Below are 14652 nucleotides of genomic sequence, written 5' to 3' on the forward strand. Positions count from 1 at the left end.
GCGTTGGTGGTATAGTGGTGAGCATAGCTGCTTCCCAAGCAGTTGACCCGGGTTCGATTCCCGGCCAATGCAGTGCAAATTTTTATATGTTCTCCAAGCAGGATTTGTTTTAATGCAACATGTCACAAAACGGAAATATCATGAACAGATTAATCAGACGTTAAATTTAAAAAAAAATGAAATACTTAGGCAGGCATCTCGATCGCCCCATCTGCTACATTCATTGTCCTATTAGATGCTATTTTCCAAAAAGCAGAGTCACCACTCACATGTGCTGGTAATAAATATGTTGCGGGCGGTAGACAATGAAAGGGCTGAACCCCGACTAGACATTCTAACTCTAGCATCTCTATATTAAAAAGCATTTCTAGGCAATATCTAGCATGTGAATAAAAGTAGGCAAATCCACCGATGAATCTGGCAAAAGTCCCCAACGATTTTGTGCACACTTGTTCTCTCACCTGAATGCAGCGCCACCTTGTAGCCATCGGATGTAACTGCAGCTCACAAAATGTTATATCAGAGAGCAAGTTGAGAGGACTCCAAGAGGTAGATGTCCATGGAAAGAGCCTCTCACGACAGCAGGAAGGTTGGATATTTCAAGATGGCAACATTTCCTGTCCAACATCCTCACGTCCCGAACGCTCCCAAACGCTCAAAAGCCTCGCCCTCACCGGGTAGATCTCTGGCTCCCAGTTAAAATCAAATCCTGAGCATGCTAGCGCTAGGATCAAAGAGAGAGGAGAGGGTTAGAGAGCTGCTATCTTGGTAAAGGCCTGAAACTGCTAGTTCCCAAGAGGGTCTGCACTTTCAGTTATGACTGACTGTGAGACGAGAAGATGAAGATTTTCTGCACCCAGCATACATTGCAGCATGCTTAGGCAAATGAGGAGCGAGACCCACCAATCCCTCACCACTTCGCTGAAAGCTCCTCCTCTGCATAAAGAGAACACTTTTACAAGGGAGCAGAGTGGCGCAGCGGAAGCGTGCTGGGCCCATAACCCAGAGGTCGATGGATCGAAACCATCCTCTGCTATAATATTTCTTGTTTTTTCTTCTGAGAACCAATCTGTCATTTCCACGCTACCAGCAAGGAAAAGCGCAGGCTTGTGCTAGCTATGTGAGAAAAGACTTCTTAACTATCTGTCTCTGCTGAAATACAAGAGAGTGATCGCCAAAGGATCAACCCCATACTTTGAAAGTAAAGATACCCAATTATAAGCATAAATGACTGGTGGGACCGTCACACGTTTTTCTGGGCATGCTTTGAATGTCATTCTTGCCTTTTCGTTCTGCTCTTATCATTCTCCTGGGCATTTCATGGAAGGCACTCTCTTTCTCTTCGCTGCTTTGCTTCCAATGCTGCCTAAATATGTTCATTTCCACTATTTGTACTACTGCTTTCCATTTCTTCTCTTCTGCACAGATTTGGCCTTGGTTTCAATCCCCAGTTCCTTACCCTCTACAAGAAACTTTCTACTGCTTTTCATGTTGGTATCTAAACCAAATGCACCATTGAAACTGGTGCAAGATAGTCATTGAACTCGGGGTTGTAATCTTTAGAACCGAGAGCACCCACATCATAGGGCGTTGGTGGTATAGTGGTGAGCATAGCTGCTTCCCAAGCAGTTGACCCGGGTTCGATTCCCGGCCAATGCAGTGCAAATTTTTATATGTTCTCCAAGCAGGATTTGTTTTAATGCAACATGTCACAAAACGGAAATATCATGAACAGATTAATCAGACGTTAAATTAAAAAAAAAATGAAATACTTAGGCAGGCATCTCGATCGCCCCATCTGCTACATTAATTGTCCTATTAGATGCTATTTTCCAAAAAGCAGAGTCACCACTCACATGTGCTGGTAATAAATATGTTGCTGGCGGTGGACAATGAAAGGGCTGAACCCCGACCAGACATTCTAACTCTAGCATCTCTATATTAAAAAGCATTTCTAGGCAATATCTAGCATGTGAATAAAAGTAGGCAAGATCCACCGATGAATCTGGCAAAAGTCCCCAACGATTTTGTGCACACTTGTTCTCTCAACTGAATGCAGCGCCACCTTGTAGCCATCGGATGTAACTGCAGCTCACAAAATGTTATATCAGAGAGCAAGTTGAGAGGACTCCAAGAGGCAGATGTCCATGGAAAGAGCCTCTCACGACAGCAGGAAGGTTGGATATTTCAAGATGGCAACATTTCCTGTCCAATGTCCTCACGTCCCGAACGCTCCCAAACGCTCAAAAGCCTCACACCGGGCAAGCCCTCACCGGGTAGATCTCTGGCTCCCAGTTAAAATCAAATCCTGAGCATGCTAGCGCTAGGATCAAAGAGAGAGGAGAGGGTTAGAGAGCTGCTATCTTGGTAAAGGCATGAAACTGCTAGTTCCCAAGAGGGTCTGCACTTTCAGTTATGACTGACTGTGAGACGAGAAGATGAAGATTTTCTGCACCCAGCATACATTGCAGCATGCTTAGGCAAATGAGGAGCGAGACCCACCAATCCCTCACCACTTCGCTGAAAGCTCCTCCTCTGCATAAAGAGAACACTTTTACAAGGGAGCAGAGTGGCGCAGCGGAAGCGTGCTGGGCCCATAACCCAGAGGTCGATGGATCGAAACCATCCTCTGCTATAATATTTCTTGTTTTTTCTTCTGAGAACCAATCTGTCATTTCCACGCTACCAGCAAGGAAAAGCGTAGGCTTGTGCTAGCTATGTGAGAAAAGACTTCTCAACTATCTGTCTCTGCTGAAATACAAGAGAGTGATCGCCAAAGGATCAACCCCATACTTTGAAAGTAAAGATACCCAATTATAAGCATAAATGACTGGTGGGACCGTCACACGTTTTTCTGGGCATGCTTTGAATGTCATTCTTGCCTTTTCGTTCTGCTCTTATCATTCTCCTGGGCATTTCATGGAAGACACTCTCTTTCTCTTCGCTGCTTTGCTTCCAATGCTGCCTAAATATGTTCATTTCCACTATTTGTACTACTGCTTTCCATTTCTTCTCTTCTGCACAGATTTGGCCTTGGTTTCAATCCCCAGTTCCTTACCCTCTACAAGAAACTTTCTACTGCTTTTCATGTTGGTATCTAAACCAAATGCACCATTGAAACTGGTGCAAGATAGTCATTGAACTCGGGGTTGTAATCTTTAGAACCGAGAGCAACCACATCATAGGGCGTTGGTGGTATAGTGGTGAGCATAGCTGCTTCCCAAGCAGTTGACCCGGGTTTGATTCCCGGCCAATGCAGTGCAAATTTTTGTATGTTCTCCAAGCAGGATTTGTTTTAATGCAACATGTCACAAAACGGAAATATCATGAACAGATTAATCAGACGTTAAATTAAAAAAAAAATGAAATACTTAGGTAGGCATCTCGATCGCCCCATCTGCTACATTCATTGTCCTATTAGATGCTATTTTCCAAAAAGCAGAGTCACCACTCACATGTGCTGGTAATAAATATGTTGCGGGCGGTAGACAATGAAAGGGCTGAACCCCGACCAGACATTCTAACTCTAGCATCTCTATATTAAAAAGCATTTCTAGGCAATATCTAGCATGTGAATAAAAGTAGGCAAGATCCACCGATGAATCTGGCAAAAGTCCCCAACGATTTTGTGCACACTTGTTCTCTCACCTGAATGCAGCGCCACCTTGTAGCCATCGGATGTAACTGCAGCTCACAAAATGTTATATCAGAGAGCAAGTTGAGAGGACTCCAAGAGGCAGATGTCCATGGAAAGAGCCTCTCACGACAGCAGGAAGGTTGGATATTTCAAGATGGCAACATTTCCTGTCCAATGTCCTCACGTCCCGAACGCTCCCAAACGCTCAAAAGCCTCACACCGGGCAAGCCCTCACCGGGTAGATCTCTGGCTCCCAGTTAAAATCAAATCCTGAGCATGCTAGCGCTAGGATCAAAGAGAGAGGAGAGGGTTAGAGAGCTGCTATCTTGGTAAAGGCCTGAAACTGCTAGTTCCCAAGAGGGTCTGCACTTTCAGTTATGACTGACTGTGAGACGAGAAGATGAAGATTTTCTGCACCCAGCATACATTGCAGCATGCTTAGGCAAATGAGGAGCGAGACCCACCAATCCCTCGCCACTTCGCTGAAAGCTCCTCCTCTGCATAAAGAGAACACTTTTACAAGGGAGCAGAGTGGCGCAGCGGAAGCGTGCTGGGCCCATAACCCAGAGGTCGATGGATCGAAACCATCCTCTGCTATAATATTTCTTGTTTTTTCTTCTGAGAACCAATCTGTCATTTCCACGCTACCAGCAAGGAAAAGCGCAGGCTTGTGCTAGCTATGTGAGAAAAGACTTCTCAACTATCTGTCTCTGCTGAAATACAAGAGAGTGATCGCCAAAGGATCAACCCCATACTTTGAAAGTAAAGATACCCAATTATAAGCATAAATGACTGGTGGGACCGTCACACGTTTTTCTGGGCATGCTTTGAATGTCATTCTTGCCTTTTCGTTCTGCTCTTATCATTCTCCTGGGCATTTCATGGAAGGCACTCTCTTTCTCTTCGCTGCTTTGCTTCCAATGCTGCCTAAATATGTTCATTTCCACTATTTGTACTACTGCTTTCCATTTCTTCTCTTCTGCACAGATTTGGCCTTGGTTTCAATCCCCAGTTCCTTACCCTCTACAAGAAACTTTCTACTGCTTTTCATGTTGGTATCTAAACCAAATGCACCATTGAAACTGGTGCAAGATAGTCATTGAACTCGGGGTTGTAATCTTTAGAACCGAGAGCAACCATATCATAGGGCGTTGGTGGTATAGTGGTGAGCATAGCTGCTTCCCAAGCAGTTGACCTGGGTTCGATTCCCGGCCAATGCAGTGCAAATTTTTATATGTTCTCCAAGCAGGATTTGTTTTAATGCAACATGTCACAAAATGGAAATATCATGAACAGATTAATCAGACGTTAAATTTAAAAAAAAATGAAATACTTAGGCAGGCATCTCGATCGCCCCATCTGCTACATTCATTGTCCTATTAGATGCTATTTTCCAAAAAGCAGAGTCACCACTCACATGTGCTGGTAATAAATATGTTGCGGGCGGTAGACAATGAAAGGGCTGAACCCCGACCAGACATTCTAACTCTAGCATCTCTATATTAAAAAGCATTTCTAGGCAATATCTAGCATGTGAATAAAAGTAGGCAAGATCCACCGATGAATCTGGCAAAAGTCCCCAATGATTTTGTGCACACTTGTTCTCTCACCTGAATGCAGCGCCACCTTGTAGCCATCGGATGTAACTGCAGCTCACAAAATGTTATATCAGAGAGCAAGTTGAGAGGACTCCAAGAGGCAGATGTCCATGGAAAGAGCATCTCACGACAGCAGGAAGGTTGGATATTTCAAGATGGCAACATTTCCTGTCCAACGTCCTCACGTCCCGAACGCTCCCAAACGCTCAAAAGCCTCGCCCTCACCGGGTAGATCTCTGGCTCCCAGTTAAAATCAAATCCTGAGCATGCTAGCGCTAGGATCAAAGAGAGAGGAGAGGGTTAGAGAGCTGCTATCTTGGTAAAGGCCTGAAACTGCTAGTTCCCAAGAGGGTCTGCACTTTCAGTTATGACTGACTGTGAGACGAGAAGATGAAGATTTTCTGCACCCAGCATACATTGCAGCATGCTTAGGCAAATGAGGAGCGAGACCGACCAATCCCTCGCCACTTCGCTGAAAGCTCCTCCTCTGCATAAAGAGAACACTTTTACAAGGGGGCAGAGTGGCGCAGCGGAAGCGTGCTGGGCCCATAACCCAGAGGTCGATGGATCGAAACCATCCTCTGCTATAATATTTCTTGTTTTTTCTTCTGAGAACCAATCTGTCATTTCCACGCTACCAGCAAGGAAAAGCGCAGGCTTGTGCTAGCTATGTGAGAAAAGACTTCTCAACTATCTGTCTCTGCTGAAATACAAGAGAGTGATCGCCAAAGGATCAACCCCATACTTTGAAAGTAAAGATACCCAATTATAAGCATAAATGACTGGTGGGACCGTCACACGTTTTTCTGGGCATGCTTTGAATGTCATTCTTGCCTTTTCGTTCTGCTCTTATCATTCTCCTGGGCATTTCATGGAAGGCACTCTCTTTCTCTTCGCTGCTTTGCTTCCAATGCTGCCTAAATATGTTCATTTCCACTATTTGTACTACTGCTTTCCATTTCTTCTCTTCTGCACAGATTTGGCCTTGGTTTCAATCCCCAGTTCCTTACCCTCTACAAGAAACTTTCTACTGCTTTTCATGTTGGTATCTAAACCAAATGCACCATTGAAACTGGTGCAAGATAGTCATTGAACTCGGGGTTGTAATCTTTAGAACCGAGAGCACCCACATCATAGGGCTTTGGTGGTATAGTGGTGAGCATAGCTGCTTCCCAAGCAGTTGACCCGGGTTCGATTCCCGGCCAATGCAGTGCAAATTTTTATATGTTCTCCAAGCAGGATTTGTTTTAATGCAACATGTCACAAAACGGAAATATCATGAACAGATTAATCAGACGTTAAATTAAAAAAAAAATGAAATACTTAGGCAGGCATCTCGATCGCCCCATCTGCTACATTAATTGTCCTATTAGATGCTATTTTCCAAAAAGCAGAGTCACCACTCACATGTGCTGGTAATAAATATGTTGCGGGCGGTAGACAATGAAAGGGCTGAACCCCGACCAGACATTCTAACTCTAGCATCTCTATATTAAAAAGCATTTCTAGGCAATATCTAGCATGTGAATAAAAGTAGGCAAGATCCACCGATGAATCTGGCAAAAGTCCCCAACGATTTTGTGCACACTTGTTCTCTCACCTGAATGCAGCGCCACCTTGTAGCCATCGGATGTAACTGCAGCTCACAAAATGTTATATCAGAGAGCAAGTTGAGAGGACTCCAAGAGGCAGATGTCCATGGAAAGAGCCTCTCACGACAGCAGGAAGGTTGGATATTTCAAGATGGCAACATTTCCTGTCCAATGTCCTCACGTCCCGAACGCTCCCAAATGCTCAAAAGCCTCGCCCTCACCGGGTAGATCTCTGGCTCCCAGTTAAAATCAAATCCTGAGCATGCTAGCGCTAGGATCAAAGAGAGAGGAAAGGGTTAGAGAGCTGCTATCTTGGTAAAGGCCTGAAACTGCTAGTTCCCAAGAGGGTCTGCACTTTCAGTTATGACTGACTGTGAGACGAGAAGATGAAGATTTTCTGCACCCAGCATACATTGCAGCATGCTTAGGCAAATGAGGAGCGAGACCCACCAATCCCTCGCCACTTCGCTGAAAGCTCCTCCTCTGCATAAAGAGAACACTTTTACAAGGGAGCAGAGTGGCGCAGCGGAAGCGTGCTGGGCCCATAACCCAGAGGTCGATGGATCGAAACCATCCTCTGCTATAATATTTCTTGTTTTTTCTTCTGAGAACCAATCTGTCATTTCCACGCTACCAGCAAGGAAAAGCGCAGGCTTGTGCTAGCTATGTGAGAAAAGACTTCTCAACTATCTGTCTCTGCTGAAATACAAGAGAGTGATCGCCAAAGGATCAACCCCATACTTTGAAAGTAAAGATACCCAATTATAAGCATAAATGACTGGTGGGACTGTCACACGTTTTTCTGGGCATGCTTTGAATGTCATTCTTGCCTTTTCGTTCTGCTCTTATCATTCTCCTGGGCATTTCATGGAAGGCACTCTCTTTCTCTTCGCTGCTTTGCTTCCAATGCTGCCTAAATATGTTCATTTCCACTATTTGTACTACTGCTTTCCATTTCTTCTCTTCTGCACAGATTTGGCCTTGGTTTCAATCCCCAGTTCCTTACCCTCTACAAGAAACTTTCTACTGCTTTTCATGTTGGTATCTAAACCAAATGCACCATTGAAACTGTTGCAAGATAGTCATTGAACTCGGGGTTGTAATCTTTAGAACCGAGAGCAACCACAACATAGGGTGTTGGTGGTATAGTGGTGAGCATAGCTACTTCCCAAGCAGTTGACCCGGGTTCGATTCCTGGCCAATGCAGTGCAAATTTTTATATGTTCTCCAAGCAGGATTTGTTTTAATGCAACATGTCACAAAACGGAAATATCATGAACAGATTAATCAGACGTTAAATTAAAAAAAAAATGAAATACTTAGGCAGGCATCTCGATCGCCCCATCTGCTACATTAATTGTCCTATTAGATGCTATTTTCCAAAAAGCAGAGTCACCACTCACATGTGCTGGTAATAAATATGTTGCGGGCGGTAGACAATGAAAGGGCTGAACCCTGACCAGACATTCTAACTCTAGCATCTCTATATTAAAAAGCCTTTCTAGGCAATATCTAGCATGTGAATAAAAGTAGGCAAGATCCACCGATGAATCTGGCAAAAGTCCCCAACAATTTTGTGCACACTTGTTCTCTCACCTGAATGCAGCGCCATCTTGTAGCCATCGGATGTAACTGCAGCTCACAAAATGTTATATCAGAGAGCAAGTTGAGAGGACTCCAAGAGGCAGATGTCCATGGAAAGAGCCTCTCACGACAGCAGGAAGGTTGGATATTTCAAGATGGCAACATTTCCTGTCCAACGTCCTCACGTCCCGAACGCTCCCAAACGCTCAAAAGCCTCACACCGGGCAAGCCCTCACCGGGTAGATCTCTGGCTCCCAGTTAAAATCAAATCCTGAGCATGCTAGCGCTAGGATCAAAGAGAGAGGAGAGGGTTAGAGAGCTGCTATCTTGGTAAAGGCCTGAAACTGCTGGTTCCCAAGAGGGTCTGCACTTTCAGTTATGACTGACTGTGAGACGAGAAGATGAAGATTTTCTGCACCCAGCATACATTGCAGCATGCTTAGGCAAATGAGGAGTGAGACCCACCAATCCCTCGCCACTTCGCTGAAAGCTCCTCCTCTGCATAAAGAGAACACTTTTACAAGGGAGCAGAGTGGCGCAGCGGAAGCGTGCTGGGCCCATAACCCAGAGGTCGATGGATCGAAACCATCCTCTGCTATAATATTTCTTGTTTTTTCTTCTGAGGACCAATCTGTCATTTCCACGCTACCAGCAAGGAAAAGCGCAGGCTTGTGCTAGCTATGTGAGAAAAGACTTCTCAACTATCTGTCTCTGCTGAAATACAAGAGAGTGATCGCCAAAGGATCAACCCCATACTTTGAAAGTAAAGATACCCAATTATAAGCATAAATGACTGGTGGGACCGTCACACGTTTTTCTGGGCATGCTTTGAATGTCATTCTTGCCTTTTCGTTCTGCTCTTATCATTCTCCTGGGCATTTCATGGAAGGCACTCTCTTTCTCTTCGCTGCTTTGCTTCCAATGCTGCCTAAATATGTTCATTTCCACTATTTGTACTACTGCTTTCCATTTCTTCTCTTCTGCACAGATTTGGCCTTGGTTTCAATCCCCAGTTCCTTACCCTCTACAAGAAACTTTCTACTGCTTTTCATGATGGTATCTAAACCAAATGCACCATTGAAACTGGTGCAAGATAGTCATTGAACTCGGGGTTGTAATCTTTAGAACCGAGAGCAAACACATCATAGGGCGTTGGTGGTATAGTGGTGAGCATAGCTGCTTCCCAAGCAGTTGACCTGGGTTCGATTCCCGGCCAATGCAGTGCAAATTTTTATATGTTCTCCAAGCAGGATTTGTTTTAATGCAACATGTCACAAAACGGAAATATCATGAACAGATTAATCAGACGTTAAATTTAAAAAAAAATGAAATACTTAGGCAGGCATCTCGATCGCCCCATCTGCTACATTCATTGTCCTATTAGATGCTATTTTCCAAAAAGCAGAGTCACCACTCACATGTGCTGGTAATAAATATGTTGCGGGCGGTAGACAATGAAAGGGCTGAACCCCGACTAGACATTCTAACTCTAGCATCTCTATATTAAAAAGCATTTCTAGGCAATATCTAGCATGTGAATAAAAGTAGGCAAATCCACCGATGAATCTGGCAAAAGTCCCCAACGATTTTGTGCACACTTGTTCTCTCACCTGAATGCAGCGCCACCTTGTAGCCATCGGATGTAACTGCAGCTCACAAAATGTTATATCAGAGAGCAAGTTGAGAGGACTCCAAGAGGTAGATGTCCATGGAAAGAGCCTCTCACGACAGCAGGAAGGTTGGATATTTCAAGATGGCAACATTTCCTGTCCAACATCCTCACGTCCCGAACGCTCCCAAACGCTCAAAAGCCTCGCCCTCACCGGGTAGATCTCTGGCTCCCAGTTAAAATCAAATCCTGAGCATGCTAGCGCTAGGATCAAAGAGAGAGGAGAGGGTTAGAGAGCTGCTATCTTGGTAAAGGCCTGAAACTGCTAGTTCCCAAGAGGGTCTGCACTTTCAGTTATGACTGACTGTGAGACGAGAAGATGAAGATTTTCTGCACCCAGCATACATTGCAGCATGCTTAGGCAAATGAGGAGCGAGACCCACCAATCCCTCACCACTTCGCTGAAAGCTCCTCCTCTGCATAAAGAGAACACTTTTACAAGGGAGCAGAGTGGCGCAGCGGAAGCGTGCTGGGCCCATAACCCAGAGGTCGATGGATCGAAACCATCCTCTGCTATAATATTTCTTGTTTTTTCTTCTGAGGACCAATCTGTCATTTCCACGCTACCAGCAAGGAAAAGCGCAGGCTTGTGCTAGCTATGTGAGAAAAGACTTCTCAACTATCTGTCTCTGCTGAAATACAAGAGAGTGATCGCCAAAGGATCAACCCCATACTTTGAAAGTAAAGATACCCAATTATAAGCATAAATGACTGGTGGGACCGTCACACGTTTTTCTGGGCATGCTTTGAATGTCATTCTTGCCTTTTCGTTCTGCTCTTATCATTCTCCTGGGCATTTCATGGAAGGCACTCTCTTTCTCTTCGCTGCTTTGCTTCCAATGCTGCCTAAATATGTTCATTTCCACTATTTGTACTACTGCTTTCCATTTCTTCTCTTCTGCACAGATTTGGCCTTGGTTTCAATCCCCAGTTCCTTACCCTCTACAAGAAACTTTCTACTGCTTTTCATGATGGTATCTAAACCAAATGCACCATTGAAACTGGTGCAAGATAGTCATTGAACTCGGGGTTGTAATCTTTAGAACCGAGAGCAAACACATCATAGGGCGTTGGTGGTATAGTGGTGAGCATAGCTGCTTCCCAAGCAGTTGACCCGGGTTCGATTCCCGGCCAATGCAGTGCAAATTTTTATATGTTCTCCAAGCAGGATTTGTTTTAATGCAACATGTCACAAAACGGAAATATCATGAACAGATTAATCAGACGTTAAATTTAAAAAAAAATGAAATACTTAGGCAGGCATCTCGATCGCCCCATCTGCTACATTCATTGTCCTATTAGATGCTATTTTCCAAAAAGCAGAGTCACCACTCACATGTGCTGGTAATAAATATGTTGCGGGCGGTAGACAATGAAAGGGCTGAACCCCGACTAGACATTCTAACTCTAGCATCTCTATATTAAAAAGCATTTCTAGGCAATATCTAGCATGTGAATAAAAGTAGGCAAATCCACCGATGAATCTGGCAAAAGTCCCCAACGATTTTGTGCACACTTGTTCTCTCACCTGAATGCAGCGCCACCTTGTAGCCATCGGATGTAACTGCAGCTCACAAAATGTTATATCAGAGAGCAAGTTGAGAGGACTCCAAGAGGTAGATGTCCATGGAAAGAGCCTCTCACGACAGCAGGAAGGTTGGATATTTCAAGATGGCAACATTTCCTGTCCAACATCCTCACGTCCCGAACGCTCCCAAACGCTCAAAAGCCTCGCCCTCACCGGGTAGATCTCTGGCTCCCAGTTAAAATCAAATCCTGAGCATGCTAGCGCTAGGATCAAAGAGAGAGGAGAGGGTTAGAGAGCTGCTATCTTGGTAAAGGCCTGAAACTGCTAGTTCCCAAGAGGGTCTGCACTTTCAGTTATGACTGACTGTGAGACGAGAAGATGAAGATTTTCTGCACCCAGCATACATTGCAGCATGCTTAGGCAAATGAGGAGCGAGACCCACCAATCCCTCACCACTTCGCTGAAAGCTCCTCCTCTGCATAAAGAGAACACTTTTACAAGGGAGCAGAGTGGCGCAGCGGAAGCGTGCTGGGCCCATAACCCAGAGGTCGATGGATCGAAACCATCCTCTGCTATAATATTTCTTGTTTTTTCTTCTGAGAACCAATCTGTCATTTCCACGCTACCAGCAAGGAAAAGCGCAGGCTTGTGCTAGCTATGTGAGAAAAGACTTCTCAACTATCTGTCTCTGCTGAAATACAAGAGAGTGATCGCCAAAGGATCAACCCCATACTTTGAAAGTAAAGATACCCAATTATAAGCATAAATGACTGGTGGGACCGTCACACGTTTTTCTGGGCATGCTTTGAATGTCATTCTTGCCTTTTCGTTCTGCTCTTATCATTCTCCTGGGCATTTCATGGAAGGCACTCTCTTTCTCTTCGCTGCTTTGCTTCCAATGCTGCCTAAATATGTTCATTTCCACTATTTGTACTACTGCTTTCCATTTCTTCTCTTCTGCACAGATTTGGCCTTGGTTTCAATCCCCAGTTCCTTACCCTCTACAAGAAACTTTCTACTGCTTTTCATGTTGGTATCTAAACCAAATGCACCATTGAAACTGGTGCAAGATAGTCATTGAACTCGGGGTTGTAATCTTTAGAACCGAGAGCACCCACATCATAGGGCGTTGGTGGTATAGTGGTGAGCATAGCTGCTTCCCAAGCAGTTGACCCGGGTTCGATTCCCGGCCAATGCAGTGCAAATTTTTATATGTTCTCCAAGCAGGATTTGTTTTAATGCAACATGTCACAAAACGGAAATATCATGAACAGATTAATCAGACGTTAAATTAAAAAAAAAATGAAATACTTAGGCAGGCATCTCGATCGCCCCATCTGCTACATTAATTGTCCTATTAGATGCTATTTTCCAAAAAGCAGAGTCACCACTCACATGTGCTGGTAATAAATATGTTGCTGGCGGTGGACAATGAAAGGGCTGAACCCCGACCAGACATTCTAACTCTAGCATCTCTATATTAAAAAGCATTTCTAGGCAATATCTAGCATGTGAATAAAAGTAGGCAAGATCCACCGATGAATCTGGCAAAAGTCCCCAACGATTTTGTGCACACTTGTTCTCTCACCTGAATGCAGCGCCACCTTGTAGCCATCGGATGTAACTGCAGCTCACAAAATGTTATATCAGAGAGCAAGTTGAGAGGACTCCAAGAGGCAGATGTCCATGGAAAGAGCCTCTCACGACAGCAGGAAGGTTGGATATTTCAAGATGGCAACATTTCCTGTCCAATGTCCTCACGTCCCGAACGCTCCCAAACGCTCAAAAGCCTCACACCGGGCAAGCCCTCACCGGGTAGATCTCTGGCTCCCAGTTAAAATCAAATCCTGAGCATGCTAGCGCTAGGATCAAAGAGAGAGGAGAGGGTTAGAGAGCTGCTATCTTGGTAAAGGCCTGAAACTGCTAGTTCCCAAGAGGGTCTGCACTTTCAGTTATGACTGACTGTGAGACGAAAAGATGAAGATTTTCTGCACCCAGCATACATTGCAGCATGCTTAGGCAAATGAGGAGCGAGACCCACCAATCCCTCACCACTTCGCTGAAAGCTCCTCCTCTGCATAAAGAGAACACTTTTACAAGGGAGCAGAGTGGCGCAGCGGAAGCGTGCTGGGCCCATAACCCAGAGGTCGATGGATCGAAACCATCCTCTGCTATAATATTTCTTGTTTTTTCTTCTGAGAACCAATCTGTCATTTCCACGCTACCAGCAAGGAAAAGCGTAGGCTTGTGCTAGCTATGTGAGAAAAGACTTCTCAACTATCTGTCTCTGCTGAAATACAAGAGAGTAATCACCAAAGGATCAACCCCATACTTTGAAAGTAAAGATACCCAATTATAAGCATAAATGACTGGTGGGACCGTCACACGTTTTTCTGGGCATGCTTTGAATGTCATTCTTGCCTTTTCGTTCTGCTCTTATCATTCTCCTGGGCATTTCATGGAAGACACTCTCTTTCTCTTCGCTGCTTTGCTTCCAATGCTGCCTAAATATGTTCATTTCCACTATTTGTACTACTGCTTTCCATTTCTTCTCTTCTGCACAGATTTGGCCTTGGTTTCAATCCCCAGTTCCTTACCCTCTACAAGAAACTTTCTACTGCTTTTCATGTTGGTATCTAAACCAAATGCACCATTGAAACTGGTGCAAGATAGTCATTGAACTCGGGGTTGTAATCTTTAGAACCGAGAGCAACCACATCATAGGGCGTTGGTGGTATAGTGGTGAGCATAGCTGCTTCCCAAGCAGTTGACCCGGGTTCGATTCACGGCCAATGCAGTGCAAATTTTTGTATGTTCTCCAAGCAGGATTTGTTTTAATGCAACATGTCACAAAACGGAAATATCATGAACAGATTAATCAGACGTTAAATTAAAAAAAAAATGAAATACTTAGGTAGGCATCTCGATCGCCCCATCTGCTACATTCATTGTCCTATTAGATGCTATTTTCCAAAAAGCAGAGTCACCACTCACATGTGCTGGTAATAAATATGTTGCGGGCGGTAGACAATGAAAGGGCTGAA

The 14652-nt window shown here is 44.5% G+C and overlaps 8 non-coding genes across 8 annotated transcripts; all 8 read left to right on the forward strand.

Annotated features, from left to right (window-relative positions):
• Positions 1–72, forward strand: TRNAG-CCC (transfer RNA glycine (anticodon CCC)). The gene has a single exon. It is a non-coding gene; the product is annotated as a tRNA-Gly (tRNA).
• A 1515-nt stretch (positions 73–1587) lies between these two features.
• On the forward strand, positions 1588–1659 carry TRNAG-CCC (transfer RNA glycine (anticodon CCC)). Its single transcript has one exon. It is a non-coding gene; the product is annotated as a tRNA-Gly (tRNA).
• A 1527-nt stretch (positions 1660–3186) lies between these two features.
• Positions 3187–3258, forward strand: TRNAG-CCC (transfer RNA glycine (anticodon CCC)). Its single transcript has one exon. It is a non-coding gene; the product is annotated as a tRNA-Gly (tRNA).
• Positions 3259–4785: 1527 nt separating this feature from the next.
• Positions 4786–4857, forward strand: TRNAG-CCC (transfer RNA glycine (anticodon CCC)). Its single transcript has one exon. It is a non-coding gene; the product is annotated as a tRNA-Gly (tRNA).
• A 1516-nt stretch (positions 4858–6373) lies between these two features.
• On the forward strand, positions 6374–6445 carry TRNAG-CCC (transfer RNA glycine (anticodon CCC)). The gene has a single exon. It is a non-coding gene; the product is annotated as a tRNA-Gly (tRNA).
• A 3115-nt stretch (positions 6446–9560) lies between these two features.
• On the forward strand, positions 9561–9632 carry TRNAG-CCC (transfer RNA glycine (anticodon CCC)). Its single transcript has one exon. It is a non-coding gene; the product is annotated as a tRNA-Gly (tRNA).
• A 1515-nt stretch (positions 9633–11147) lies between these two features.
• Positions 11148–11219, forward strand: TRNAG-CCC (transfer RNA glycine (anticodon CCC)). Its single transcript has one exon. It is a non-coding gene; the product is annotated as a tRNA-Gly (tRNA).
• Positions 11220–12734: 1515 nt separating this feature from the next.
• Positions 12735–12806, forward strand: TRNAG-CCC (transfer RNA glycine (anticodon CCC)). The gene has a single exon. It is a non-coding gene; the product is annotated as a tRNA-Gly (tRNA).
• The last annotated feature ends 1846 nt before the right edge of the window (positions 12807–14652 follow it).

The sequence above is a fragment of the Triturus cristatus genome, chromosome 11, assembly GCF_964204655.1.
Source record: "Triturus cristatus chromosome 11, aTriCri1.1, whole genome shotgun sequence".
NCBI lineage: Eukaryota > Metazoa > Chordata > Amphibia > Caudata > Salamandridae > Triturus > Triturus cristatus.